Here is an 18,022-nt window from a genome sequence, read left to right as displayed (position 1 = left end):
ACTCAAGAGTTATTTAAACTCATTTTTAGAAGCATGCATATAAAACCTGTATGTAGAATTCAAATCATTTTCTATGTTCAATGAAAAGGTCTGGTAGAAGATCTGCTTTCCAGCAACACTCTGCTAGTTTACTCAGGTTACAATATTGAATTGAAAGCAATATAAAAATTTTAAATATGCCCAAACATCCTACTAATTATCATCAATTTCCTCTTATCCCAACCAGTTTCAATCAGTGAAGCCTCCAAGTATTTGATTCTCTCTATAACCTCATGTCAGGAATTGAATGGCAAACTCAGAGAAATTGATATTGCTTTTGTTTTCAGAGAGGGGGCTGATGAATTTGATGATAAAGGATGCCCAACCATTTGCACTCTTTGTGTGGCTCAACTCCTGTACACACACAATGTCAGAGGCTCAGACATCAGTTGCTCTAGCTCAGAAGCATTTCCAAAAGTCCAGAAAACATGGATGTTCCCAAAGGCTGATAAACATGCAAGAGCTACCCAATATGGGATATTCACAAGATGGGTACTGATCAGAGCTCTGTGAAAAGCCCTGTGGCAAGGTTTTATAGGTAGAGACATCTACGTGGCTCTGTCAGGAAGCCTGGGAAACAGGCTCTTTCTGGCTGCCTGTAATATAGGCATATTTAAATAGGAATATTCTCTTCTACCCCCAAAGCTGTTTTTCTTGATTTGAAAAACAAACTCAGGGGCAAATTAAGGAAGAGAAACCAAGACTGTCTGAGAGGTTAGCAGGTCACTGGAGGCAGCTAGGTCTCCAGATGGCTTCTGATTTTCCCTGCTCTGATTCCCCCCAGGCTGGGATTATACCAAAAGGAAAAGTCAGTGAAAAAAATGAGGAAAAATACATTTGTTTGGATGCATATCCACAGGCAGTCAAACTATTAAAAATCAACAATTAAAAAAAAGGTATAGAAATATATATCACATTTAGTCCTTGAAGCTCACTAGATTTCTTGTTCCTACTTACCTTTAATCTTGTAACTGGAGAAAATTATAAAAATAAATCTTAAATACAGTCTCTCTGTTGAGGGTACTTGGGAGCTTTTAGTTAACACTCTATAGCAGAAAATAATTAAATATAATCACTGGACTGTATTATGAAAAAACACATCAATATTTTAAATTACAGAGGGGTCAAGAAGCCACTTAGAGCATACAAAAATGGGAAAAAAGGGTGATGGATTATTCAGGATAGACTCTGGTTGACCAGACTATATCAATTGTGCAGAAAATTTGATATTATACTTACCCCTAGTGTTTTTTTTTTTCCAACAATAAAAAAGTATTTATCTTTCCTAAAGAGCGGGCATTTAGGTTATGTTAGACTCTCTAACATTCTCTAAGCCTCAGTCTATACATGCTCAAAAGGAAAAAACCAAAATAACTTTTAATTTCACATAACTCAATTTATCAGGGTCTTTAAAAAAACAGGAATATGTAATGCAAATAAAGCAAGCACTGAAATTTACTAAAAACTTTAAAACATGACTACCAGTACAGTGCTGTTGACCAAAAGTCATAGTCATTTAGAACATTCTATAGCCAAGCTGAGAGTTTTTCATGACTTTGGTAAAATGCTAATACAGAATAATCATTCAATACTGCCATAGACATATTGACATCAAAAATAATACAAAAGCATTATCAAATTTCTTCAGGAACTTCCTGAACCATTAGAAATGTTTGCAGTATTTTCTCAATATATAATAGAGGTAGATACCAAAGATCTGAGTGCTTTGTGCTTTGGATTTTTAGTAGGGAAGAGAACTGGCTGGGTCTCATATCAAAGTGACCACTGTATTTTGCTTGAGAAAGACTTACTCATATTTGGTATAGTAAATGGCATATTTCTTAGAAAACCAATGATTTTAAAGAAGAGTAAATATATTTTCCTCTTGTAGACCATGGCTAACCACAGTATGGCACAATTCTGGAGAAATCAGACCTCACCCAGTTACAAAAATAGCAAAAAGGATTCTTGCTACTGGCAGAAAAGTGACAAACATCTTTATTGATACTAGAAAAGTAATACGTTAAAATTTTTCTATTAGGCATTAAAAAAGCCAGTTCTTTCATGTAAGACAAAGTAATTTGTATTTTTATTAAAGTTGAAATAACCCTTCAGGAGAAAGAATAGAAAGAGGTGAAAAAAAAATTAAAAAACAGGGGCTGAGGCTGAAGCTCAGTGGCAAAGCGTTTGCCTTGCATGTATAAGGCACTGGGTTGGATCCTCAGCACCACATAAAAATAAATAAAAATATTGTGTGTCCATCTATAACTTAAAAAACATTTTTTAAAAAACCAGACTGATGGCTGGGGTTGTGGTTCAGTGGTAGAGTGCTTACCTAGCACATGTAGGGCACTGGGTTCGATCCTCAGCATCACATAAAATAAAATAAATAAGGTAAGGGTATTGCGTCTATCTATAACTTTAAAAAAAAAAAAAAAAAAAAAAAAAACCAGACTAAAAGCTAAAAATGTAACCCTGACTACATTACTCTGATCTGAACAATCTGGACCTCAGTTCTCTAATCCATGAAATGGGGACAGGTAGGCAGATGTCTTCCTACATGGCTTGTGAAAATTCAGTAAGTGTTATAAAAGGGTTCACTAATCAGTAATTGTTATTACTGTTGTTTTAGTTCAAAAAGGGCTTACTTACTATAAATATTAATGTAAGGAGATTATTATTTGTCAGTATAAGCCCCAAACAAAGCAAGTATCTCGTTATTTATTGATCTTTCCTGATTGCCATAAACACCAACATGACTCCCAAAAGATCCCCAACCTCCTGAAATTCAGCATCCTGAGTAATCCCTTCCCAAAGAGTGTGAGCTGGACTTAATGTCTCACGTCTAACAAAGAAAATGAGGCTGAGGGATGACGTGCTGCTCAGTGACAAAGAAAATGAGGCTGAGGGATGACGTGCTGCTCAGTGACGGTCATGGAAAGGCAGTGTGGAGTCACTCTCCTCTGCTATGCTCTCTTGGATTACTCACCCTAGGGGAAGCCTGCTGTGAGCAGACTGACGCAGCAGCTCATGTTGTGAGGAGCTGAACCCATACAAGGAAGCCTGGAGGAAGATCTCCCAGCCTCAGCTGAGCCTTCAGCTGACTGCAGCCCCAGCTGGCAGCTTGACTACACTTTTCTGAAAGATGCTGAGCCAGAACCACTCAGCTGAACTGCTGCCATATTCTTCATCCTCAAAAACATGTGAGATAATAAATGTTTGTTGTTTTAAATTGCTAATTTGGGAGGTAATTTGTATGCAGCAATAGATTACAAATACAAAGCATCTGAAAACATCTTGCTTGCAATTAACATTTAAGATCAGCTAATTCCTTGGTTCTGAATTACCTTATCCAGTGGTAAATGGCATTGTGCACCTGAGTTTTGTTTGTTTGTCTTGAATAATAACTTTAGATGTTGTCCACTTAATCTACTACCGATTAAGCATCCCTAATTCAAAAATCAGAAATTTGAAATGATCCAAAATTTGAAGCTTTTTGAGTGTTAACATGATTCCACAAATGGAAAATTTCACATCACTATTCATGTACAAAATTATATACAAAGCACCATATAAAATTACTTAAGTAAGCAGCATATATATATATATATATTTCAAATATTATATATTTATATATATGTATGTATGTATATGTATGTGTGTATATATATATATATATATAGATACATAGATATATAGATATCAAATATTATAAAATCTGAAAAAATCTAAAACACTTCTGGTCCCAAACATTTCAAATAAGGTATACTCAACATGTTTAAACAAACATACCTGATATTTGGTTCTTGTATTCACCTACTGTGAATACAAGAGTTAAGCTGTGAATAAGAGTTAAGCTGTTTGGGGGCTGGGGTTATAGCTCAGTGATAGAAGGCTTGCCTGGCATTTGTGAGGCCCTGGGTTCGATCCCCAGCACCACATAAAACTAAATAAACAAAATAAAGGTATCATGTCCATCTACAACTAAAAATATTTTTTTAAAAAAAGTATAGCTGTTTTGTTTTTAAATCAGTTTTTCTCCTGTGATTCGCAGATTTTTAGTGCAAACTGGGTTTAAGAGACACACAGACCTCAACACCAAATGTATTCTAATATTCTTTTTGGTTAAAACCTCCTATCATTACTGATAATAATTTGGGCTTTGAAAAACTGTCATACAGATTTATGTCATAAAGAAGTATGTGAAGTTTGGACCCCATCCATTCCTATCTAGGTTGTAATACTAGTTACATATTTGTTTGAAATTGCTTATGAACTTTGATGTGACTTGACATTTATTTTTATCTTTAATGTCGATAGATCAGTAATGGAATTTTTAAAAAATAACCATATTATGTCACTTAAAACAAATAAATTTTTAAATGAAATTTTATTTGTAATTAAATTAAACATAGTTAGCACGTCATATGGGGTGAGAAAGCTTCAAGTCCCAAGCTGAATTTTTCTTTTGGCATTCTGAATGATGTGACCCTCCAATGAATAGCAGCTTTTAGTTCTCTTTCCTTTATTGACCCATGTCTCCACCCAAGGCAGACTATGCTCTAATAAATAATTGAATACTTGGAAAAAAAGAGAGAGAGACAGAGAGAGAGAGAGAGAGAAAGACATAGGGAAAAATATTTTCATGTAATCTTACTGAGTTTTGTGATTTAAGAATTAACCTATCCTTGTTTTTTTAAAGACTGATTTGCAAAACCTATTCTGGTTCCAACAAATATAAAACTCTGCCTTCTAATGCTCACTCCACAGCCCTGTGCAATGGCCTATGCAGCTCATCTTAACGTTTTACTGTTTTTGCCATGCTAGGAATTGAACCCACAGCCTCACACATGCTAGGCAAGTGCTCTACCACTGAACTACATCCCCAGCCCTCACCTTAAATTTTAATAGAACCTTCATTATTTAATATTTTTATTCCATTTTAGGTCAAAGATAGAGTAAAAAATTTGAAGTCATTTTCAAGAGAAAAAAAATGTTCAACTGCTTTTTACCCCTACAGTTTGAAATAAAGAAGGAAGAGAGGGGAAAAAAATTATTAATGTATCTTATTACAGTTTTAATTTTACAAAAAAATTATTTAATGAACAGCTATTTCAGAGCATTCAGAATGTAGCTTTGGAACTACAAATAAGACCTAACTCTCACAGAACTTCCAATTTTTAGTTTTAAAGACCAGACCCCAAAATGGAGTTGGCTATTTTTATGGAACTACTGGGATCCATCACAAATGAGGGGAGCCAAATGTAATCCTGAACTTCCAGATTGGTGTTTGCCACTCTGTCATGCCTTACCATAGATGATTCACCAACTCAAGATCTCCAAGACATGTGCTCTATCTCACCACTATACTAAGAAGCTATTTCATCATTCATATAAATTACAGAGCAAAAAGATACATTAAAAATGCTAATTTCAACTGTCAGAGCAGTTTTTAATTTTGTTTCTTAAAAAGTCCCTTAGGTAACTGGCAGTTTTCTTTAGTTTGCCTTAATGAGTATTTACTGCACCCAAAGCCCAGAAGCAGAATCCATATGGCCTTCAATTTCCTTGACTTAAATATAAGAAAGTTCAACAGTAACCAAAATACTTCTCAAATATATTCAAAAGCACCATTTTCACCACTGCATTTTCCTACCGTATACTCTGCTTTTAAAATCACTTGCCTTACATTAGATGTTTTAGAGACAGAATAACTCAAGTTCTTGTTTTAAAGTGTTTGCCAAACATATGAGAATCATAGTTTCTTAGGAAATGGCTTAAAACATCATCTATAGTTGGCTTAGTGCTTAATTGGAAAGAGTGTGATTTAGATCTATACAGAAATACTCCTCCAATTATATGAAAATATAGGCTTTTTTTTCTCATGAACATGTATTATGAAACTGTACACACAAACTTATATTACTGTCACACATTCAGCATATGTATAGGCTATATTTATAAAATAATTTTAGATGGTTTCATATAACAGAAACATCATAAGATTATTACATAAAGATAAAAATATAGGGTACTTTATAATAGAGAAAATAAAATAAATATTCTACAAAACCAAATGGAGGATGGTTGCTGTGACTGAGAACTAACTTAATTTTGAGCTTTCCAACAGCTATCATGGTTAGATAAAGAGACACACTAGTTTATCCAGTTTTTCAAGAGGACTTTTCCCTCACACCCATATACAAACCTAAGTGCAATAAATAGTAAATACACTGGACAGTGTCTTCAACAACGTTTTTGGAGATAATATAGATTTTCATATGGCAGAGACTGCAAACTGGCAACCCATGGGCCAGATTTAATCTGTAGCTGTCTTTTTAACATCCTCACGGTCTATAATTTTTTTTAAATTGTTGCCAATTTTAAAATTTGGAGATTTATAACATAAGATTTTTTTCCTCGCCAGTGCTGGGGGTTGACAAGGCTTCATGCATGGTAAGCAAGCACTTTACCACTGAGCTATATAATCAGCACTTCTGGCTTCTCTTGAAAATTTAGATTCGGGAACATTAGCCACACATTTCCAAATAACAACAGCTGGCTAGTGCCAATCTCAGCTTTCCTTGCACACCCCAAATACCTCCTTGCCACCACTTACTCATATCATTTACATGCACTAGCCCTGCAAGCATCTGAGTGCAGTCCCTTATAAATATATGGCAATCTCTGACAACAATCTTACTACAGCTGGCATATAGGAAATGAAGTCACTGATCTTAGAAGACTGGTGTGCAGGAAGCTAGAGAGATAGAATTGTACAGATTCTCTCTGGATCTGCTTCATCAGGGGCTCTTTACCCAACAAAGAAGCCAAATTCCAAGGACTTTCAGGGCTCCCCAAGAGTTCTTTGCCATAGGGTAAGAAGTCACAAAGAGAAAAGTGTTTTTTAAAGTGATAACCTTTTTCTGAACAAAACTCAGTTATGCAGGACGGATACTGAGGAAGTGCATGTTGGAGTAAGATGGTTCATATGCAGTCTGATTTGCTGAGCATCCCCTCTAACCAGTTTTAAATGTCTGAGCACCACCCATGTGTTCACAGAACTCAAGCAAAACAGATAAAAGGAGAGCTGCTTTGCCTGAAGAAGGGTTAGGAAGGCCAAGAGCTGCTCTGCTAAAGAAAAAAAAAAAAAAAAAACTTGTTTCCCATGAATAAGCAGGTCCCATGTCACTATATCCACCACTCTTCAAGTCAGTTGACTCCAATGGCTCTGCCAAGAGCTGGAGTGCAGTTGCTGGCCAAGGAGGTCTCTGGAAAGTTCTTGAAGGGCACACGTTCTGTTGTTGGTTATAGAAACATCCATAGATTTAGTAGTCTGGCTTGCAGTTGGCAGAGCAAACATTTGTTTCTAAAGTGAAAGTGACATGAGATGGAAGGCCATTCTACAGGAAGCAGATGCAGATGTAACAAAGGCAGGGTCTACGCTTCCCTCAGGAAAGAGTTTGGATCTGCTAGAGGGCCTAATCAAGACCCAGAAAAACACACCATAGGATGGAACCTCATAAACTGGTTTTTAAAGTAGCAATCCCTTTTCTAAACCAAATTCTAGACTGACTTCCAATACATAAAAGAGCAATGAATGTAGCTGTCTTCAGATTGCAAGGTGGTAAGATGCCAAGATTCCTCATGTACATTCATCCACTCCTTCTTCCCATACATTTGGCATCTCTCTTCAGAATCCTAAGGCTCTGAGATACACACTGTTAAAAGCAATCCTATGGGATTAAAAGATATGACTTTGGCCCAGAAATTTTTAAGGCAGGCATTAATACCTTGACCATAATCATTACATATAAACTGAAGCCACAAATAAATTTTAATATCTAAATTATTATTTTGAAACCATTATTGAAATACACATACACATCAAACCATTAATACAAAAATCAATTAACTAAAAGGCTAACTTTTCCCTGGAAAAACTCTCACAATGTAGAAAAAAATCATTTCAGAAACCAGCCACCTGTTCCCAGTTCTCTGTACTCTTAAAAAATGCCCTTTAAATGTGCCCAATTCACAAACCTAAATCTATCTCACTTCAAATAATTGAGCAAACAAAATCTTTGTCATCTCAACTATTTTGTGACTAAATGTGTGATGATTTTAAGAATAAGCAGCTAAAATTTTTAAATATTAAGCAACTAGTATTTTGTTCTTCATTCCTTAAAAGGGAGAACAGATCCTACGTTTTGAAATGTCTGAGCCTAAAATTTGATTTCTAAAGAACCTTGATTTCATCATCTTCAGTGGTGGCATAATGCAGAGAGTTTTAAAAGGCTTGGTTTACAAATTCAGTGTCCCGACTTGAAGACATCATTATCAGTTTGAAGAGAAAGGGAAAAAGAGGCCAGCTGGATCCAGGAGAGAGGTCAGATGATTTACCCATCCACAGAATTTTTTTCTATCCTTCAATGGATTGGAAAAAAAAAAAAAAAAAAAAGATGTTTTCCCTTTACAAAGGATAAAAACAATTGCACTTCAGGGGGAGAAAACATAATCTAAACTTTCAACACCAGGAAATTCCTTCCCAAATTTTCAACCACTTACAAAAGTCTACACCGTGTGACCCCCACACCCATTGAAGCTCGTGTGTCTGCTGCACATTCCAAGGAAGCATGTGCCACAGAACCCATACATTCCAACACATTGAGCAAGCACACACACGCCTCCCCGGCCGCCCCAAACCTTAGTCAAAGAGGGGGCAATGGGGCTGCAGGCAGGCCTACACAATAGGCTCCGCACCCCAGCCCTTCCCAGCCATCACCTCCGTCATGCTAAGGGGAAGGAGAATAAGGGAGAGGAAATGGCCAGCACAGGCCCTTAGAGAAAGAAATGCAAAACCTTTTTTGGGGCAGGCCAGCCACATACTCTTTAGAGTTTTAAAATGTCAAAGGAAAAAACAAGTTGCAGGAGACTCTCAGTCCTGCTGTCATAATGGAATCTACACACTATCACGGAGGACCAGTCTTTCCCACGTGCTCTGGAATTATAGGGAACGCATAAGCTGCACCACCAGGGTTCAGTCACCCAGTCACCTCTGCTTCTGTGGCCTTTCCCTCCTCTCTTCCATCCTCTCCCATCCCTCCCTCTCCCTCTGTTCTTTCTTAATAACTGAAGAGGCTAAAACTGCACGTTTTCTATTAATCTGTTTTCATCATCTACATGTGACTCAACAGACACAAAACATTTTATTTCAAAACATTATACATACAATCATGAAGAAAAACACCTAATTCTCAAAGTATGCATTGTTAAAAATCACAAAGATCAGGAAGGACTAAAGTAAAAGGTCTCTCTATGTAATATAAAAGAACTATCTGGCCTGTACTCACAAGAACATTTCAAAAGATCTTCTACTTCATGAATTGGTAGGAGGTTAACCTGTCTAGGGAACCACCATTCAATTTTTTTTTTTTGTCTCGATTTTCAAAAAGAAAGGGTAAAGAAAAGATATAACAGAAATAAGAATGTATTTTCTGATAATATTTTAATCCCTATTAGAGGTTCTTGACTAAGTAATATTTTATGAGAAATTTCATAAGATGATATTCTGATCAAAAAGGATCATCTTTCTTAATAGAAGCAAATCACTTATATCTCATTTCACTGGAATATAGCCCTATTTTAAGGTCTACTTTACTAAATTTAAAATCACAAATGCACAAGATGCTTAAGGACTGCCTTACAAAGAACATACAAATCTGCTCCCTATTTTCACTAGCTTTTTCATATTTCAGAAAGTTAAAATTTTCTAATTTTAATAAGGTGAAGATTTTATAAAATATAATTTCAAGAGTCCCTATTTCTCTTTTCCAAACTATAGACATTTTTAAAAACATAGATAAAATAAAAACATGCCAAACTTTGTGTAACATTCCAGATCCTAAACAAAAAACAAACCCAAACAAAACAAAACCTGGTAGGATTGGATTTAATATCCTGCATAGATCACTTGCAAATGACCTTGGAAAGGCATAGGTCTCACAGTACATATGATATGAAGTTATTTGGATGCTAATAAATCCCTCAAGTTTTTTGTGGGTTGGTTTGTTTCAGGATGTATATGTATGTATATGTGTGTAGGTATGCCCAAAGGTATGGAATACAGACCCTCCTTCTGCGTTAGTTGCATGCATGTTTTTTGCACATTACAACTATGACATTTGTTTCAACATTTTTCCCCTTACATAATTTACAGATTCCTCTACTAGAGATCCACTTCAAGAAAATTGCTTCAAATTATGACTAATACTTTCAATTATTTTTCAATTATATTAAATTTAAAATATACTAAACTTCAGCCCCTTATCCTTCTTACTATATCTGCTGTGTACATGTAAATTTTACCCAGAGCTAAGAGTAATACACAAAGTTACTCCACAGCCTATGTACAAACTATCACAATTTCTTACTTGATTGCTAAGGTGCTATTACTTTATCCCAACTAGATGAATGGCAAAGATAATATGGCCACTGCTTCTCTGAAGCAGTTTTGGTCCAATGGACAGAGTTGTTTTAGGAATCTGAGGCTTCACAGCCCTATCTGTAAAAGGAATTAAATACAGATCTCTCCAAGCTGTTCAAGGGATAAAATAAAAGGCCTACAAGGCCTAGTCCATTGTCTAGTACATAGCAAATACTCAGTATTAGTTACTATTCTTTCTCTTCTCCATCTTCCAAGTTAGATTTCCATGGAAATCACCAAAACCTGCTGTAGACTGTACTAACTTGAAGAAATACATGAGGAGTTGGAAATAACCCTTTCACTTATTTTTTTCCTTAATAATTCTTCCCTCCCTCCCACTACTACCATCAATATGATAGTCCATGAAAGTTACAGAAAACAGAAGTATGAATGCAGGAAAAAAAATGCAATTATGGGGAAATGAACTATACTTCACATGCTCAGTTAATAAGTGTTTTAGAGTGATTACAACATTAAGGTTGCCCTCCCTATTCATACTCAAACCATCCCCACAGGAGAGGTAAAAGGCCTTGTTCTTATACAGAAAGTGAAACAGAGAGAAACATCACCTCTGGGGCAAATCTGGGGAAAGATCTGGCAGTTCCTACCAAGGAAACACAAACCAAAACACAGTGCTGACCTCTCAGAATGGACGGACTGGCTGCAACCTGTGACAAACCCACCCAGGTGAGTCCTCACACTAGACTTTTACTCACCACATGGCACACAGTCTTCATCAGGGCTACACTCACTGCCTACTCTGTATGTTTCAGGTGCTAAGTGAAACACCTGTCAGGGCAATGTTCTATTTCATAACACAAATAATGCATCCACTGAAAAAAGCAATGTAAAAACAATAAAAACACTTGGGTACACCCCACTTCCCTCTATAGACAAGCAAGGAGATGGTAGGAGGTAATGCTGCTTTTAAAATTCCTCATTTTTGTTTCTAATTATTTTGTCCAAAAACAAAAATAAAACTGTAACAAACAAAGATCAGATTATTTGGACATATGCATGTTTTTTTGCACATTACAAAAAAAGAACATACAAATCAGATGTATAGAGATGTATCAGAACTCTTAAGTTTTCATTTATGGGACTTAAGAATAAGATGATTGCAAAGGATCAAATCTATTTTCACATATTTCCATCACTATTGAACAGCAGCCTTGGAGCCTTAGAACTCTCTCAGTTGGCTTCTTTAAAAGTTAAAAGTAAGTAAAACACACTGAAGTGAGAATCAGAAGACCTGGGTTCTAGCTCTTCTATTTAATTAACTTAGTTTCTTTGAGACTAAGTTTCCTCATCTGAGAAAAGGGATATCAATTTTCTTCTTTTTTCACAAAATTATTATTTGGAATAAATGATATGTGTAATAGCCTTGAACAGCCTTAGTACTATATGAATATAAGATGAAGGAACATAAAAATACATTCCCCTACAATAATGCTGCTAGTATTGCTTACATAGCAATACAGGGAATCATGAAACTATCTTTCTTATACATTTAAAACAAAAATTTAAAAATTCAAGTTTCCCCCTAAGGCAAATTCACATTTGGGGATGTATTATGTGACAATAAGAAAACCTGAAAATAACATTCTCATTGCCACAGTCCCATACAAAATTACCTGGTAACTTAGTGCAACAATTCTTATGTTAAAGGTAAATATTAGAAAGTTTGAAAGTTTTCATTTAAGAGACTTATTAAAAGACCTACTTTAACAGAATGAGAAAATCCTAATGGAAGCATCCATATTTTAAGAAATAAAGTGTCAAGCATAAATAATTAGAAAAACCAGGAATAAACAAAACACATCCTAAGAATGCAAACTTAGCGAGTGAAAACCATCAGCTTAGGGAAGAGATGTATAATTATTAAATGATACAAACAGAGATGATTTTTGGACTTGACTGCCTACCAATAATAAAAAAGCATCCATTTTCACTAATCTACTTATTCTACCTCAATACGCCATCAAACTAAACCAAATTAAAGAAACAGCCACTGTATTCTCCCTCCTTTTTGGCAGCTGAAGCAAGTAAATTTAAAGTTTTCTGTAAAAGAAAATTATTTTTCTTCACTTTTTCAGACTAAAATCCATGATCAAAACAGGAAAAGTAAAACCTTAAAAATGATGCTCTGAGCACTCTGCAATTTTGCTGCCCAAAATAGAAGCCATACAGTCCATGCCACCAAATGAAAATTATAAGTTTGTAAGCATGAAGTCAAATTATGAAGAAAACAATTTTAAATGTTTTAATGGTAATAAATGGGAGGAAAAGCTGTTATCTGTACTGGTAGGTGCTTGTTTATTTGCTATTCTCTGTTTGATGACATTGTTTAGAAAGACTACCCAAACTAATTTGAACTTGAAGTTTAATGTAGGAAGAATAAAACTTCACTAATAAATTATTTGGGCACGTTTTTTTAAACAGAACTCTCCCATCCCTCAAATTAAGTGGCCATAGATTTTGAGAGATTATGCTTTTGATTAAAAGTTTTAGAGCATAAATTTTTTAAAAATTGGTTTAGCCAAGCCCCACCAGTCTCAAACACTGAAAAGAGCTCTGAAGACACTTTAGTGGTATTTAAGTTTAATTTTAAAAAATAAAATTTGAAATCTATAATTCAACCTTATCAGCTTCCAAAAAAAAAAAAAAACCATTTCAATGCTACACTGCTTCTAATGAGACTGATTCAGTTTGTGCTACGCAAAATAATGGGTTACCTTCCAAACTATACAATTTCTAAATGAAAATGTACATTCAAAGCTGAAATTTTCTAATACTTAAAAATAGCTTTTGGATCACTGAAACCTTCACAGAATCACACTCATGAGAGGATAAATCCAAGTCAAAAGGAAAGAAGGCAGATTTTGCAGTAGATGGTCCTCTCAGTAGCATGTTCACTAAAAAAGCAACCACAGGTGCCTATGACTTCACTTCCACAACAAGGTTAACCACCTAAAGTGCTCTCATTTAAGGCAAATACCATTGCATCTGATCCCCTTTACAAGTCTCAATCACCTAATGATTTTCATTAGCCTGGTCAGGACTGAAATCCAGATTAACTGTTGTTCAATTAAAGATCTCCTCTTCCCTCCTGACACCATCTGTCTGAAACCACTGTCCCCCACAACACACACACACACACATACACACTCTTGCACACACCCCACTGAATCACAGTGATGACACATTTAGCTTGGTAATATCCTCTAACTACTCTGACCAATTAATTGCTCATCTACTTTTGAGGGTTTCGTTCGTAGACTTGGAAGAGTGATTCAGTTGTACACTGCAAATATTTAGAAAGTTTAAAAGTATCAAATTGTACAAATGATTTCTATAAAAATCTGTTTTCCACAGATTTGCTGACTTCTAATAAATGTACCCAGGTTACTATCCTTTTATGCTCAATTCACTATCATTTACATTCTTCCCCAACCTACTAAAAAAACCTGGAGCAAACTCCATTAAAAAAAATTGTTTACTCAAAATAGTAGTGAAATAATAGTTTTGATAAGTAATTAGTTCGAAATCCTCTAATCCCTTTAAAAATATTTTAACTTTCTTAAAGAAAATATATTGTACTTTGAATCATTATGTGTAGAAGATTTTGTACAAATATTACTAATCTTTCTTCATCTATTGAATGATGAGGAAAGATTGAAAGATTAGTAATATTTTTTCAACACAGTAAAACACAAAACTTAACACCATTTCTACTGGCCATCTTACCAGCTATGGCAACAAGGAAACATTATTTTTATTATTGAAAAATCACAATTTGTCAAATGTACTACATATTACCAATTACCTTTTAGAATGAGTGTTTAGGTAGTCAGCTAGTATTTCTATAAATTAAGACCTTACAATTTAAAATCAATATGTATTTGGTGAAATGAAAAAAATCAACCAATACATAAAACTTATTTTGATATGTAGACTTCATTGGTTTTATTATTTAACAAAATGTTAAAAATCTAATGAACAGACTTTTAAAAAGATAAACTCAAATTTTAAAATTACATCATTAAATTACCAACTAATTTTTTTCTCCATTGCTTCTGTTTGAACTCTAATATTTATCTCTTAGAGATCACAAAAATGTGTATTTTCTAGAACTATATGAAAACAACCTTTTTTAAATGGGAAACTAAATGTCCAACTCCAAAACCCAAAAAAAAAAAAAAAATCTTAGTTTGGTATTGTGCATTTTGTATTAATGTATTCTATCCACACATGAAATCTATATAATTAAATCCAAGTATTAATTTCTTATTCAACAAATTCTTGAAAAGAGCTACCATATGATTTTAACCTAATAAAGTCTTTTCTGTTTCTAGAAAATTAAAAATTGATGCAGCAAAAGCCTTTGTTGTAGGAAGACTTGAGGTTGGGTGGGTTTTTTTTTTTTTGGTATTTAATTCAACTATACACAATGTAGTACATACAAGCAAAATACAATTGAGATACTGTTTTCTTTAACATTCCTATAGGAGACCAAATTCATTTGCATGGGAGAGAACACAATTACTGATTTTTAACTCATGAAAGACAAATTCATAGCTTTTTCCTACACTACCTCATAGTATTCACACCATCTCAGTGGAAGCATGTCTAGAATTACTTAGTAACTTCCTACAAGTGGGCAGAAATTGCATTTTTCAAAGTTTTGTTTCTCACAGAATCATTCAACTTTAGATACAAAAGCACATTCAAGTTAGCGTATGTCTTAGCTCAAAACAATTTATGCAATATATGTTTTTGTGTATATGACTTTTTTTTTTTTTAGGTAAACTTTCATCAACGCCAAAAATGAAATTTCTCTCAAGGAAGTTTCCACAACTTTGAACAGTATTTTAATAGTTACCAGTTTTTTCCTCGTTAATAAATCTTTAAGCCATAATATATTACCAAAATATGAATAGAGGAAAAAAGATGCATTCAAGAGAGACTGAAACCAACTTAGGAAATAAGAGAAATAGATACTCTGTGTGTGGTTTACATTACAATAATTTGTATTTAAGAAGAATGAAACACATATGGCCAAAAAAACAATTTCTGAGTGAGAAAATAACAGTATCTAGTCTACTGTGTAACAGCACATGTAAAATGATGTTGGAAAGACATTTAACAAAAGACCCAACTGGTAAACAAATAACATGCCAATAATTTCATACATTAAGATAGAAAAATCTCCTTCCAAATTATCATTAGTCTGGCTGGGGCTGCAGCTCAGTGGCAGAGTGCTTGCCTAGCATGCATGGGGCACTGGGTTCAATCCTCAGCATCACATAAAAATAAACAAATAAAAAAAAGGGCATTCTGTCCATTTAAAAAACAAAACAAAACAAATTATCATTAGTCATAAAAAATATCTATTTAGGATGCAGATATTAAAATTTCTTCTTGAGAAATCAAAGAAATAACTACAATATACAGAAAATTAGCACTCAATTGTTGAATCATTTTTTAAGTAAGCAAGCAGTGAGGATGAATTGTTTTCTTCACATTTTCACTTCAACTAACACAAAAACCACATATAGAACTGAACTAGCGCTCACAAATTTACTTTTAACTTGTTAATTTTCATAAAAAATGCAACAAAAAAGCACCAAAATAGTCACCATATAACTTGAAAGCTTTGGTTTCAAATGTCACAGTACCCTGGCTTTTGAAAGCCACCAGCGTGGTAGTGCCCAGTACTACACGATAACACACAGCTGCCTCATCCCAGGAGTCTGAACTCAGTTTACACCACCAGTTAAAGCTCTCTCTCCCTTAGCCTACAGTCCATGTAGCTAATTTCTACATTTTAAGCCAATAAAGGAAAGGAAAATGTATTAAAGACATCCAATCAGAAATGAAGCAAACTCCTCTATAACAGCAGCTTATGCATACATTTGGTATGTTAAACATCCTCAAGTGTAGTGAATCATATACAGCACATTTTAATCTACCTCCTGGATATTTCATATCACTAGCGTATTCAGAGAAATTATGGACTAATAGGGCTGGATAAGTTCTAGAGTGTTCTTTTTAATTTATGCAAAAAACTTGGAACATACTTCTGAATTTTAACTCATACAAACAGAACAAAATTATTTAAATGACATTCCAACTAACAGTAAATAATCTATGAATTTCAAAAAAAAAAACTATAAAGTAGCATGCTTGTTAAGTTTTAGATGATGTTAATGACTTTAAATAAACTAGTATTTCACTTATATTGCTAAATTAAATGACATATATTACAACATGAAATGAGACATCAACTAACTGAAGTTAAAATTATAATGATTTTTACTAATTATAACCCCCAAAAGGATTCACAACAGCTAAGCGGCCAACAGGCATTTATAGAAACATAGTGCTAACATCTTGGGAATTCTTTCAAACACTGTTCAATATATTCATCAAATTTTAAAGTGCTGTGGGATGAGTTATTTAAATTTACAATAAATACTTAGTATACCAATCAGCTTCTACCTGGAATTCTTCAGCAAAAGTAATATTAAAGAAAAATTTACAACTTAAGAATATTTATTGAAAACCAATCAGCTATGCATTACATTTTTCCCAAAAGAAGAAATAGCTTTGCATGACACATGAAACTGTAAGTCATAACTCTTAGCTCTTTTTTTTTAAATTAATTTCTAATATATTACAGAATCACTTGCAAACAAAAGATATTCTGTTACGATTTAAAATGTAATTGGAAAAGTAGACACAATTTTTAAAAATCCCTTCAAAATACATCTAAGCATTTATAAAATGAAGGTAGATTATTTTAAAATGCATCGATCCTGGCAAAAATCAAATGGCTACTACATTATTACAAATTGGAAAGGTGGTAAATCAAAAACACTTAGTCTCCAATTCAGCTACTTAATGAAGAAGTGTATGTGAATGGGATATAAGCTAAGTTAGACAATACACAAGATTAGAATGAGTAATAAAGGGCCCGAATTTAAAGTCCACAATATACTTCAAACAAAGATGTTCTCGCTCATTCTTCCCTCATAGATATTTTTCATGTTAGCAAATCACTGTGGAGCAATCCAAACCCCACAAAATTTGCTACTCCTTCACTAACAATAGTGCAGTTAAATCTAACGATTTCACTGAGATATTTGTTTGGCCTCAAAAATTTCTTAAAACAACAATAACAACAAAATGCTCAAAAGCAAGACTCAGTTTTCTCAGTGACTTTTTGGTTTTTTTCTTTTAAAGTTTGGCTTTTCACTACCATGCAATACAAACAACATACTTCTGTAGAATGCTATGCAAAATATTGACCCCTTACTATTTTATTATTCAACATTACACTATCTAAAAAAGAAAAGTAATTAATCCCGTGGTTTAGTTAAGCAATTCAGCTGACACAGTAAATATTTACTCTTAACATCTCACAGGAAGTCTTGACAAGTATTTGTTGCCATTGTGCTGGGGATAGGGGTGGGAGTGGGAAGTGGGGGGTGGGAG

The 18,022-nt window shown here is 34.2% G+C and overlaps 1 protein-coding gene across 2 annotated transcripts in view; it reads right to left on the bottom strand.

The window, feature by feature from the left end:
• The window catches only part of Igf2bp2 (insulin like growth factor 2 mRNA binding protein 2), a 162,497-nt gene that overhangs the window by 142,319 nt on the left and 2,156 nt on the right, over positions 1–18,022 (bottom strand). The window lies entirely within an intron of this gene.

The sequence above is a fragment of the Marmota monax genome, unplaced genomic scaffold (assembly GCF_021218885.2).
Source record: "Marmota monax isolate L192 unplaced genomic scaffold, Marmota_monax_Labrador192_F-V1.1 WCK01_AAM20220418_F8-fsc00100, whole genome shotgun sequence".
Lineage (NCBI taxonomy): Eukaryota > Metazoa > Chordata > Mammalia > Rodentia > Sciuridae > Marmota > Marmota monax.
This window is presented reverse-complemented; position numbering and strand designations above follow the sequence as displayed.